The following is a 12,134-nucleotide window of genomic DNA, read 5'->3' as shown; positions in this document are numbered from 1 at the left end:
AACAGTTGCTACACAGTGAAAACAGGGACCAGTTGTACAAAGCAGAAACTTATTTTTTTAGTACTTCTGTGCTCAGAGGTAAAGAGGTAAAGGTTAAGAAGTACCAGGGAAAGAAAAACACAACAGAATGATCTTCAGGCTTCTTAGGAATGTAAGTTTGGGCAGCTCTATTGGGGTTTTGTGTGAAAGTAGGACAAATGCAGAATGAATATTAGAAGAAACAAAGGCACAAGGCTAGATATGAATTATAACCTCGTGATCAATCACAAAACTGAGTGCCTTAGTAGCTTTGCTTGTTCTTTGCTTATTCGTGCATCTATTTAGATATGCTAATTACTTTTCTTGCTCCTTACTTTCATTTTTATACAAGTAGTTGTCAGAAGCTGAGTTTATAATTGAGTCTTTAGATAATGGGTGGTCCGTACAACTGTAATTACACCCGAGGAATAATTAATATAGGCAATGATTTGGCAAATGTAATTTTTTAAAAAACCCAACCTTTCTCTCATAGTTGCACAGCAAAACAACTTCATTTTCTATTGAGTGAGATTTATCTGGCATGGTAGCATACTCTTGTAATCCCAACACTTGAGAGGCTGAAAAAGGAAGATTTTGAACTAGAGGCCAGCCTATACTGTGTCTAGCATGGTTTGGTCCTAGAAATACGACTAGGTTGGTGATGGAATGAAGAAGGCATACATATAGAAAAACTGAGGTCAAGTGGGTTGGACCCGCTCTTATAGAACAAACAACTTGCAGCCTCACCACATTTATTCTTCAGTAGAGGAAGGAAGAGTTAGCTAACCTCTGTAGGAGGCCTCTGTAGAGGAACTGTTTTGGCTTGCAGTAATCTGGAAAGACTAAGTGGTGGTTGCTAGCTTTTGCACACACTGCCAACATCTACACACGGGGCCTCTAGAGGATGGCTTTGCTGGTTCTGAGCCTGACCTGAGGAAGGCTTCGCCAGTTCCCATGGATCTGTGACCTTGGTCCTTGTCAACAATACACATTCACTTGAGGCTTCACACATTTAACTCAGTGCTTTGTGTACTCCCTCCCCACAGGCCTATGCTACAAAGTGAGAGAAATCTTGTTTGAAAAAAATTAAAGGATTCTGGGTGTAAGGTGGAGCACAAATCTTCAATCCCAGCAATTGAGGACACAGAGATAGGCAGATCTCCATGAGTTCAGGGCCAGCCAGGTGTCCATAGAAATTCAAGCCAGCCTAGCTGCATTGAGAGTTAGTCATGCTAGATGGAGGCAGGAGGATCAGAAGTTCAATGTCTAGAACGTTCACAGCCAGTATAAATGGGGCTGGAGAGATTGCTCAGCTGTTGAGAGCAATAGCTGATCTTCCAGAGGACCCAGCTTCAATTCCCAGCTCCCACGTAGCAGCTCACAACTGTCTATACCACCAGTTTCAGGGGAGTCCAACACCCTTAAACAAATAAAATTTCAGGGGAAACACCAATGCACATAAAATTAAACAAATAACAAAAATCCAAGCCAGCCTAAATACATGACTTTAAAAAACAATGACAACAAGAGTATAAGTGGTTCAGTGGCAAAGGCATTTGCCAACAAGTCCACTGACCTGAGTTCAATATTCATGACACATGGTGGAGGTAATGTACAAGCATTCTGGTGCTGTGGCACACCCCTGCACACACACACACACACACACACACACACACACACACACACACTAATTAGCTAGCTAGCTAGCTAGCTAGCTAGCTAGCTAAATGTTTTTTGTTTTTCAAGACAGGGTAGTCTCCTGGAACTCTCTATGTAGACTAGGCTGGCTTCAAACTCAGAGATCCATCTGCCTGCCTCTGCCTCCTGAGTGCTAGGATCAAAGGCATGCACCACTACTGCCTGGCTAATTTTTAATAGAGAAAATGAATAGAGAAGGAATAAGAAAAAATGGATACAATCATTCCTGTAGAACTTGTTTCCTCATTTAGTGAAAAGATTAATTTTGTCTTATGTAACAATAACTACTATCTTAGGTTTCATTTGTTTGTTTAAGATATAGGGTCACAGTAGTGCAGGCTAGCCTCAAACTCAATGTAAATCAGGCAGCTTGACCTTAAAACTCCCAGATAAATCCAAATCTGGGATTATTAAAAATGCTACCATGCCCTGCCAGATATATCTTATATATTTAGCTAATTTTTTTCATTGCTGTGACAAAACACCATGACCAAGGCAAACTTATAAGTTTATTTGGAGCTTATGGTTTTATTTATTTTTTCTTTTTTTAAAAGATTTATTTATTTATTTTGTATATGAGTACACCATCACTGTCTTCAGACACACCAGAAGAGGGCATCAGATCTCATTACAGATGGTTGTGAGCCACCATGTGGTTGCTGGGAATTGAACTCAGGACCTCTGGAAGAGCAGTCAGCGCTCTTAACTACTGAGCCATCTCTCCAGCCCAAGGAGCTTATGGTTTTAAAGGATGAGTTTATGATGGTAGAGTGAAGCCATGGTGGCAGGAACATTTGAGAGCTCACATCTTGATCCACAAATCAGAGGCATAGAGAGACACTGGAGATGGCACTAGTCTTTTAACACCTCAAAGCCTGCTCACCCAGTGACTCATCTCCTTCAGCAAGGTCAGAACTTCTAATCCTTCTCAAACAGTTCCACCAACTGAGGACCAAGTATTCAAATCTCTGAGCCTATGGGGGCCATTCTCATTCAAAGCACCATATCTTGTTTGGTAGAAATAACGTTTATACTAAGAGAAACAAGTTTCAAAACAAAAAACAAAAAACACAAAGAAGTCATCCTGGCAAAGACTCATATTTCCCAATCCTTCCCCTCACTGGAAGTTACATAAGAATTGTTCCCAGCCGTCTCCTTCCAGTACTAGGCAGGTTTCAAAGGGAGCCAATCCTTTGAAATGGCTAAAGATGGACAGTTCGTGTGAATTTGCAGGAGGCCAGAGAAAACTTGGGAAGTCACATTCCAACAGGGACCCAAGGACAGATTGCCAGGTGCTACTGGCTTCTACCAGGCACCAGCCACAACCCGGAGGCAGAGAACTCCTGACCGAGGTGGAATTACAGGCTGTGCTGGGTTTTAATGCCTGCTCTGCCTAGTATCTCCCTGCCTGTTTTTCTCTAACTTCTCCTTCCCTTCTTGAGACACTTTTGTTTCATGCTTGTTTTCTGCTTTTGTTTCTGCCCCTGCAAGCCCCTGGATGCATTTGCTTTGTTACTGTTTTCCTTTCCAGTTACAACGACATTGATAGCTCAAGGAAAAGAACAGGCTGATGCCATCTTTTCCAGGTTCTTTTAAATTATAAGTACTTAATCCAAGACTTCATGTGGTGAATTATAATGTGGCTTTTTAAATCCAAGTTGCCTTGAATGGTAGAAGGTCCTAAAAATGGAAATTCACAAGCCAGGTATGGGGGGTGGGGTGCATGAGGCAGAAGCAGGCAGCTCTCTGTGAGTTCCAGGTCATCCTGACCTACATAGTGATTTGGGGATAGCCAGGGCTGTAAAGAAACTGTCTCCAAAACAAATAGGAAATTCACCCTGAGGGCCTGACTGCTAGCATGCTTGTCTACTATTAGATTGAGAAAATGTAATATGGACTGAAAGCTTATAACTTTAAGAAAAGTAGTCAAAGAGGATATTTAAAGGGGAATATTAAAGACTCAATACCAAAATAACCAAGATCTTCTTGCCTCACGTAATCATTATATAATCCTCCAACTTGATCTCTTTATAGGAGGGAGAATACTTAAGTTTTTCTTGTTCTCTGCCTCCATTTGTAGATACACCAAAACCAATTGGGGGCACATTCTTCCAAGCAGTTGATCATCCCAAGTCTGGCTCAAATTAGACACTGGGAAAGGCAGGCTCATCTGTCATCTTGATACACTTTGATATTGGGTGCAGACTGCCACTCACACATGACCTAATAAAATTTAAAAATATCAAAGAGTAACCCTTCAAAATCAAGTGGTCTGTCTCATATAGGGCTCCAAGTGCTGTGTGTATGTGTGTGGGTGTGTGTGTGTGTGTGTGTGTGTGTGTGCGTGTGTCTTGTCTCTTGTTAATTTCATTTCTCAGTGCATGACCCAACAGATAATAAGACAAGTCTACACAGCTTATAAGAAAGATAGGTGTGTTTAGTCCATCTAGTTGCTACTGGACTCAGCTGCAAGCCTTCTATCCTGTGCAAACCAATGGGCTTCAGTTTTATGAAGGAATTATACCTGTTCTGTATACCAACATTTATCTCATAAAGATGTCTGTGATAAAATAAGTCAGATAATGGCGTGTTTGTGCATGGAGAGGATAAAGAGGATCCTCTGCCTAAAAGTCTCTCAATAGTAACTGTAGCATCATGGTCTTAGCAGAGATTTCTTTTTTTTTTTTTAAGATTTATTCATTTATTATATATGAGTACACTGTAGCTGTCTTCAGACACACCAGAAGAGGGCATCGGATCTCTTTACAGATGGTTGTGAGCCACCATGTGGTTGCTGGGAATTGAACTCAGGACCTCTGGAAGAGCAGTGGGTGCTCTTAACCGCTGAGCCATCTCTCCAGCCCCCTAGCAGAGATTTCTTAGTTGAGTCTTGCTGAATGGTGTAAACATTAGTTTGATGACATTTTGCTGTGGCTTTGCTGCTTCTCTGTATCTGTTACATATACTCATTCACAACCAACAGAGGCAGGTGGATCTCTGAGTTTGGGACCAACCCCAATATACATAAAGAAATCTAAGATAGCCAGGGCAACAGAGAGAAAAACCTTTGCCTCAAAATAACACTGACGAAACCAAAAACCATGACTATGATCTGTGACTCCATGTACCCCAAGTATAAAGATAGTCTTGTGTTTTCTATAAGGTTTATCCAGAAACTTACAAAGTCTCATAGTTTAATAGTATATATACAGGCAATATTAATTTATTACGTTAACTTTTGTATGCAGTTTGGATTCAGCTTTTCTTATCACGGTGGTATTGCACAATGCTATTCTACTAGCTAAACAATCGTGAGCTTTGTAAAACCAGCTGTGGCTTGTTGATGGTAGGCATTCCTTCATAAAAGGAGTGGATAAAAGGGGGCATTGGATTTTTACCTGGATATACAGCCTGTTCTCCAAGCCAGTTTCATTCATTTTTTCCCCTAATCACACACAGCCTTATGGGAGAAGCCAGAGTATATATATTGAGAAAGACTAGGGCTGGAGAGACGGCTCAGTGGTTAAGAGCACCCGACTGCTCTTCCAGAGGTCATGAGTTCAATTCCCAGCAACCACATGGTGGCTCACAACCATCTGTAAAGAGAAAGACTAGAAGAGGATGCTTCCACCTGTGCAGTCATGGGGAGACCATCATACATAGTGGGTTAAGATTCCAGTGTGGCTGCTTTCAGATGATCCTCACTCCTGTCAGAAACCCCTTACTCGTGTTCTGTAAGGGCCTTATGAGGAGGGAAAATTTTTTCACAACCATTGGTAAATTTATGTTTTTATGTCTCATGATATTAAAAAAGAAAACCAGTAAATAAAGAAAATGTTAGAACAATGTAAAATTGTAAATGGTTTTAGTAAATAAGGGTTCATGTGCAAAGATCAAAATGTCTAGATGTTTCCAGAATGGAAAAGATCTGAGTGATTTATTTTTATATAAAAGATGAGAGTTAGAGATGATGAATATGACCGTGTTAGTTCCTTTTCTACTGTTGTGATAAAATACCATGGCCAAGGCAACTAACTAATAGAATGAAGGGATTATTTGGGCTTATGGTTCCAGAGGGATGAGAGTCCATGATGGCAGAGTAGAGGCAGCAGGCTTGGTAGCTACAACAGTAAGCTGAGACATACATCTTGAACTGCAAGTAGGAAGCTGTGGGTCTCTCTGCTCTTGTGGATCATTGGCCAATACGGTCCACAAGGGCAGTAGGAGCAGAAATAATGACCTGGGTGGGTGGGTTTTGGAAGCCCTGTGAGAAGGTTTGGTGAATGACCACACTGGGACCAGCTATCTGTTGGCAGATCAACCTTTCTTAAGATTATTCAAGGCTTATAAAGTTTTGGGGGACTGAGAGTAGGAACATCCAGGATGGGCAAAGGAAGGTCATTAGCTGGAGGCTTATCAACCTGAATGCCTCATTAGCATGGGAAAGCATTTCAGGAATCTCAGGTACTGGCTGAACAAGTTTTATCAGAAGAAAAGAATTGATCCTGTAATCTAATTGAGTCTACATGATGTTCCTCCTTAATTAGCAGAGTTTTCCCACAGGAAGTCAAGAGAGAGAGGGTGCAGTAGGAATGGCTTGTGGTTTTTAAGAGCTCCGAGCCTATCCCCAGTGATGCACTTCTTCCAGCAAGGCCACACCTCCTAAATCTACTCAAACAGCACCACCAATGAGGGACCAGCTATTCATATCTGAGCCTATGGGGGACATTATCACTCAAACCACCACAATGATATTAAAATGTATAATATATTGATGTCAAACCTCTGCTTGAATCAGTAGAGCTATTGATTGGCTCTCAATAACAATGGCAAGGACTGGTTTAAAGAACAAAAATGTGTGTATAACCAGAGTTTATTTAGAAGTGTTCATGTTTTGCCCAAGGTTTTTCTAAATATTACACAGTAGTTAAAAGTACCAGACTAGTGTCACTGATCTTCTGGATGTTTGATAACCACACTTGGAAGCTATACTAATGGGGTCATAGGGATTAAAAAGGAAAGTATTTTTCCCTCTTTCCAGGCCAAGGTCAACTAGATCCCAGGGAACTGTGGGTCAGCTTTGAACATCCACTATAACTGTGGAAATCTACCTGTTCTCTCATTCAGAGACCCTCACCTGATGAACTATAGCAAGTGTCCAGCCTACAAAGATGAAGTCAACACAGGAAAAATTTCCTCTATGCTTTAGGGCAAAGTCATGGTCAAACAAGTACTTTGACTTATCTTCACATAGATGGAACAGCTAGTAAAAGAAAGCCAAGTGACCTTTGAGGATCAGATCCTCAGCTGACCATGACATTTGAAACATGTGATTTAAGACATGGTCTTAAGAAAGCAAAACCAAACACTAAAACAATTGGTAGACTTTTAAAAATAGTCCAAGTGATCCTACGCCCCAGATAATAGACTTGAATACATATGAGATATAGTTTAAGATAACTATTCCTCACTGGTGATTTTCTGCTTAATAAGAAAAAGTGCTGCCCAGATATAAGATGTCAGGCCTGGGCTCACTGCAACACCTACCACATTTGTTGTCTCTCCCCATGTAGAAGCCACCTGGAAAGGACCACAGGCTGATTCTAGCCACTTTGATGGCTACCAAATGATGGAAGAAGGTGGTGGTTTGATCACCTCTGAGTCCAGCTTTGGAGGCCGAAAGAAAAACAAGGAGGAGCTCAGTAGATGGATAGTCTTGTGAGCCCATGAAGAGATTCTAATGGACTTCAATGTGGATATCCTCTCTTCTGGCTTCTTCTGATTCTCCCGGTTCCCTAACTAGGCTGACTCTTGTTTTTACTTCTCCTTCACCTCTCTTTGCAGACACTTGTCAAGGACTTCCTTCCCTACATTTGAAAGGTGGAATCTTTTAGTCTGGCCCTCCGAAAGGTTACCTCCAAACTACCACATCCAAAGCCCTAAATTCAACTGGAAGAAGTCAGATTGGTCACTGCCCAAATCCCACAATGGCAGCTAGGGTTACCTCTTTAGGGCAAGGGGATGATAAGAGCAGGAAGTGGAAAATTGACTAGGCAGTGTTGGGTAAAAAAGACCCCAAAGAAATGTAACTGTGTTCTTTCTTGAGGAAAAGCCAAAAAAATATCTTGGTACTCTTGGCAGTTCTTGCCAGAGGACCCTAATCTGATTCCTAAACTCCTCTAGGGTTCTCTTTTCAGAAGGGAAAATATTAAAATAGTAGTAAAGGGGATGTAAAGTAAATTAATTAATTAATGAAAAAAATAGCAGCAAAGGCCAGTTAGGACAAAAGTCCTTCTGTTCAAGGGAATAGAATTTCTGACCAGGGTAAAAAAACCTCAAGTTGAGTAAGATCAATGACTTGCCTCAGGGACCACCTTAAACCGTGCTTACGCCTTCTTTCATTATAACAATAATTTATTGTTACTAAAGACTTCACACAGCCAACAAATGCTGGATAAGGTTAGAAAAAAAACAGCTATAGCAAACAGGGTGGATAGTTTCAAACGTTTTTAAAAAATCCAAGTTACTTAGTCTGGCAAAGACTCATATTTCCTGAACTTTCTCCTTTCTTTTTGTACCAACCAGCCAATAGCATGAGTTTGTGAAGTCAAACTGTCACCAATGGGAGGAGATGCAGTTGCCACCTACTTCAGGGATAAAACATGGGATCCATGTTAGCCCATGTGTCCGTAGCCCTATTTGGTTTTGGGTGCATTCTTTTTGATAAAAGAATTGTCTTGCCAAAGTCCTTACACTTTGTGTGTTCCTTTGTGCAACACAGACTATTCACTGTTTCTAACAGCACAAACTCAGTTGTGTGTACATAGGAGCTGGTCAGCCAAAGAGGTAGATGGTTGCCGACCTATTTCCCTCCCTTCCCCACTGCGGTTTCAAAGTCAACCTTTTTTGTTTACTCTGTGAAAATGGATCTGATTGTTTTAAATATTTTTTTTTTCCTTTGCCAGGTGGCACTGATTCACCAGTAGAGGGCAGTGGAAAGAAACTTGAAGGAGGAATTTGCTTTCTTGTGCGCCATCTTAAAGAGCCCTGTAGCACTTGCAACTTTTCCAATGCCTACTTCAAAGGGGGCAATTTCACATTGCCTGTTTCAAAGCTAGCGCACCGACCCTCCTGAGTTCAATTTAGGAAGGGAGGGGGGTGAGGAAGAGAAAGGAAGGATGGAGATATTTTCACCAAAAGAGGAGCCAAGGAGCCTGGAGAGGTGGCTCAGAAGTTAAGAACACTTGCTACTCTCGCAGAGGATCTGAGTTCTGTGCCAAGCACCCATATGGTGTCTTACAAGCATCCATAACTCCAGTTTGAGCAGATTCAACACCCTCTTCTGAACTCCATGAGCACCCGCCAGGCAGGTATATACTGCACATACATACATGCAGGCAAAACATTCATACCTATAAAACAAATAAACTAACCTAGAAATCATGTTTATAAAAGGGCTGGAAATGTTATCTCAGGGCCAGAGCACCCACTTAAGTATGTGACATGAATGCCATGGTTCCGATCCCAGCACTAGAAAGAAGGAGAGGCAAGGAAGAGAGGGAGAAAGAGAAGGAAGGAAAGAGCTAGGGGTCCCACGACCACCGGCCATCCCTTCTGATGCATGGTTTCCAGTAACACCCAGTAGCCGACTGCTATTTGGAGTTGCAGTTGAATTATTTAGCAGTTTGCCTGGATCCTAAAGCACTCACAACTTCTCCATTCCTCAGCTCTTGCAGTGCATGGCTAGCAGTACTGGGCGCCAGCAACTTTCCCTGGCACAGCAGTGTTGAGGCAGAAAGCCTCCAGTTAAGAGTCCTTCTGCTGTGGTTTGAGTGCCCTCCAAAGATTCATGTGTTGGGGGCTTAGTCTCCACCCAGGATGCAGTTAGTATTGTGAAGTGATGAGGTATTCCACCCGGGCCGCTTGATATAGTGGAATATACATATTATCTCAGTGCTTAGAAAGCCTAAGTCACGGGTTGAGGATTTAGCTCAGTGGTAGAGCGCTTGCCTAGCAAGCTCAAGGCCCTGGGTTCGGTCCTCAGCTCCGGGGGAGGGGAGGAAGCCTAAATCACATACTGAGACCCTGTAAGCCATACTGGCTGCTCTTCCAGGGGACCCTGGTTCAATTCCCAGCACCCACATGGTGGCTCACAAATGTCTGTAACTCTGGTCCTAAGAGATACAAGTCCCCTTTTGTGACCTCTTTGGGTACCAGACATGCACAGGCCAATACATATGTCCATACAGTCAAAAACACCCATAAATAGTGAAAAAGAAAAAAGTAGAGGGGGGTTATTTTAGCAGTCTGGAGGCAAGTTTTATGAAATCAAGGCCAGTCTCGTCTACATAATGAGTTCCAGATCCACTAAAGCTACACTTTGAGAATCTGTCTCAAAGACAAAAAAACAAAACAAAACAAAAAGAAAAGAAAAGTTATATTGTGGGAAATTCTAAGGTCAATCGATGGGGTGCCATTAGAAAGGCTTGGGAAATCCTGCTCTATTTTATTATCTAGCAATGTGATGGCTTGCTCCCACATATTTTCTTGCCTTCACAGTCACCATGAGGTGATATCACCAAAGAGAATCCTTACTGGAGTCTGTCCTATGTTGTCCAGATTTTCACCTTCAAATATGTGAGCTACATAAGCCTTTAAAAGGGCTTATTTATTTTCGATGTGTGTGTGTGTGTGTGTGTGTGTGTGTGTGTGTGTGTGTGTGTGTGTCTGTGTGTGTGCATGTGTGTGTGTGTGGGCGCTCGTGTGGCTTACCTGTATCTGTGCCCTACATATGTGCAGGTGCCTTTGGAGCCAGAAGAAGGTGTCAGTTCCTCTGGAAACAGAGTCACAAGGAGTTGTGAACCACTTAGTGCAGTTGCTAAGAACAGAACCCAGGTCCTCTGCAAGAGTGGACAATACTCAGGACTGCCGAGCCCTCTCTGTAGCCGTTAAGCTTATCTTTTTTTAACTACATTAGTCTACCTCAGGAAGGTCATTACAGGAAAGAAAAAACCTAACTAATAAACCTCCCTAAATTGCTTTCTTTAGCATCCTAGAGAGTGGCTTCCTGCAAAGTTCCTAAGGGCAGCTTTCCAGCAAGTTCTACCATTTGATGTAACATAGCCACATTGTCTCCAATAAAGACCGAGTCTCAGCCATAAGTAGAGGAGGGGCAAAACCCTGTGTGGGAGAGTTTCCCTTGAGTGTTGTTATTTTGACCATGTTTGTATTTTTCAGCACATTCTTGAATATATGACATATATTTTGAGACATGATCCTTACTATGTAGCCCTTGCTGGCCTGGAACTCTGAGATCTGCCTGTCTCTGCCTCATAAGTGCTAGGACTAAAGGTATCTACCACTAGTCCTGGCTATGACATATATTAATAATAGCATAATGTCCTTTTTCTTCCTATTCTATCATCTAGGTCATTTTCCTATGCTTAACTTTTTCTGCTTTTTTGCATGCCTTGGAATTTTCCTTTGCACTATAGTTTATCTTTTATTATTAATAATAATTATCATTATTTGTTGTTCTGAAAATTGGACCCGCCGCCTTTTTAAATTTTTTTATTAAAATAGTTATTTACCTGTGTATGTGCCAAGAGTCAGTTCTCTCTTTCTACCATGTAGGCCCCAGAGAGTAAACTCAAGTGATCTGGCTTGAGGCCAGGAACTTCACCTGCTAACCATCATCTCACCAGCCTGACCTTAGACCTTGCAAATGCCCTGCCACTGAGTTCCCCATACCCTAGCCACATGCATGATAAGTTTTGTTGGATATCAGACATGAAGACCTTTTTGGTGCTGGATTTTTCACATTTAATTTTTCATTTGGTTTTGCTCTGGGGGTAGTTTTGTTTTGTTGTTGTTTTTGTTTTCTTGTTTCTTTTCATTCAAACTAATGAAGATTTTGCCTCTTGATCCTAACACCTAGTCTGTGAAATTTCCTCACATGTGAATGCTCATCAAAATTCAACAATGCCAAGCAACCAGAGCTTCCAGGGACTAAGCCACTACCTAAAGACTATACATGGACTGACCCTGGACTCTGACCTCTCACGTTAGCAATGAATATCTAGTAAGAGCACCAGTGGAAGAAATACCTGGGTCCTGCTAGACTGAACTGATGAACTATGGGCCTTGTTGGGAGGGCGGCAGTGGGCTTTTGCTAAACTAAACAATACAGTGACAAAACAATGACAAATACTGTATGTTTTCTCTCATGTGTGGAACCTAGATTTAAGTGTGGGTATATCATGAAACTAAAAGAGAACCATGGGAGTAAAGAAAAGAGATTGGAAGTGTGGAGGAAGAGAGCAGGGAGGAATCAGAACACATGAGTGATTGTATTTTAATGTCAACTTACTATAAATTAGAATCACCTGAATAAAGAGCTTCAATTGAATAATTGTCCT

The sequence above is a fragment of the Rattus rattus genome, chromosome X (genome assembly GCF_011064425.1).
Source record: "Rattus rattus isolate New Zealand chromosome X, Rrattus_CSIRO_v1, whole genome shotgun sequence".
Classification (NCBI taxonomy): Eukaryota; Metazoa; Chordata; class Mammalia; order Rodentia; family Muridae; genus Rattus; species Rattus rattus.
The sequence above is the reverse complement of the archived record's forward strand: the minus strand, read 5'-3'. Positions refer to the sequence as shown.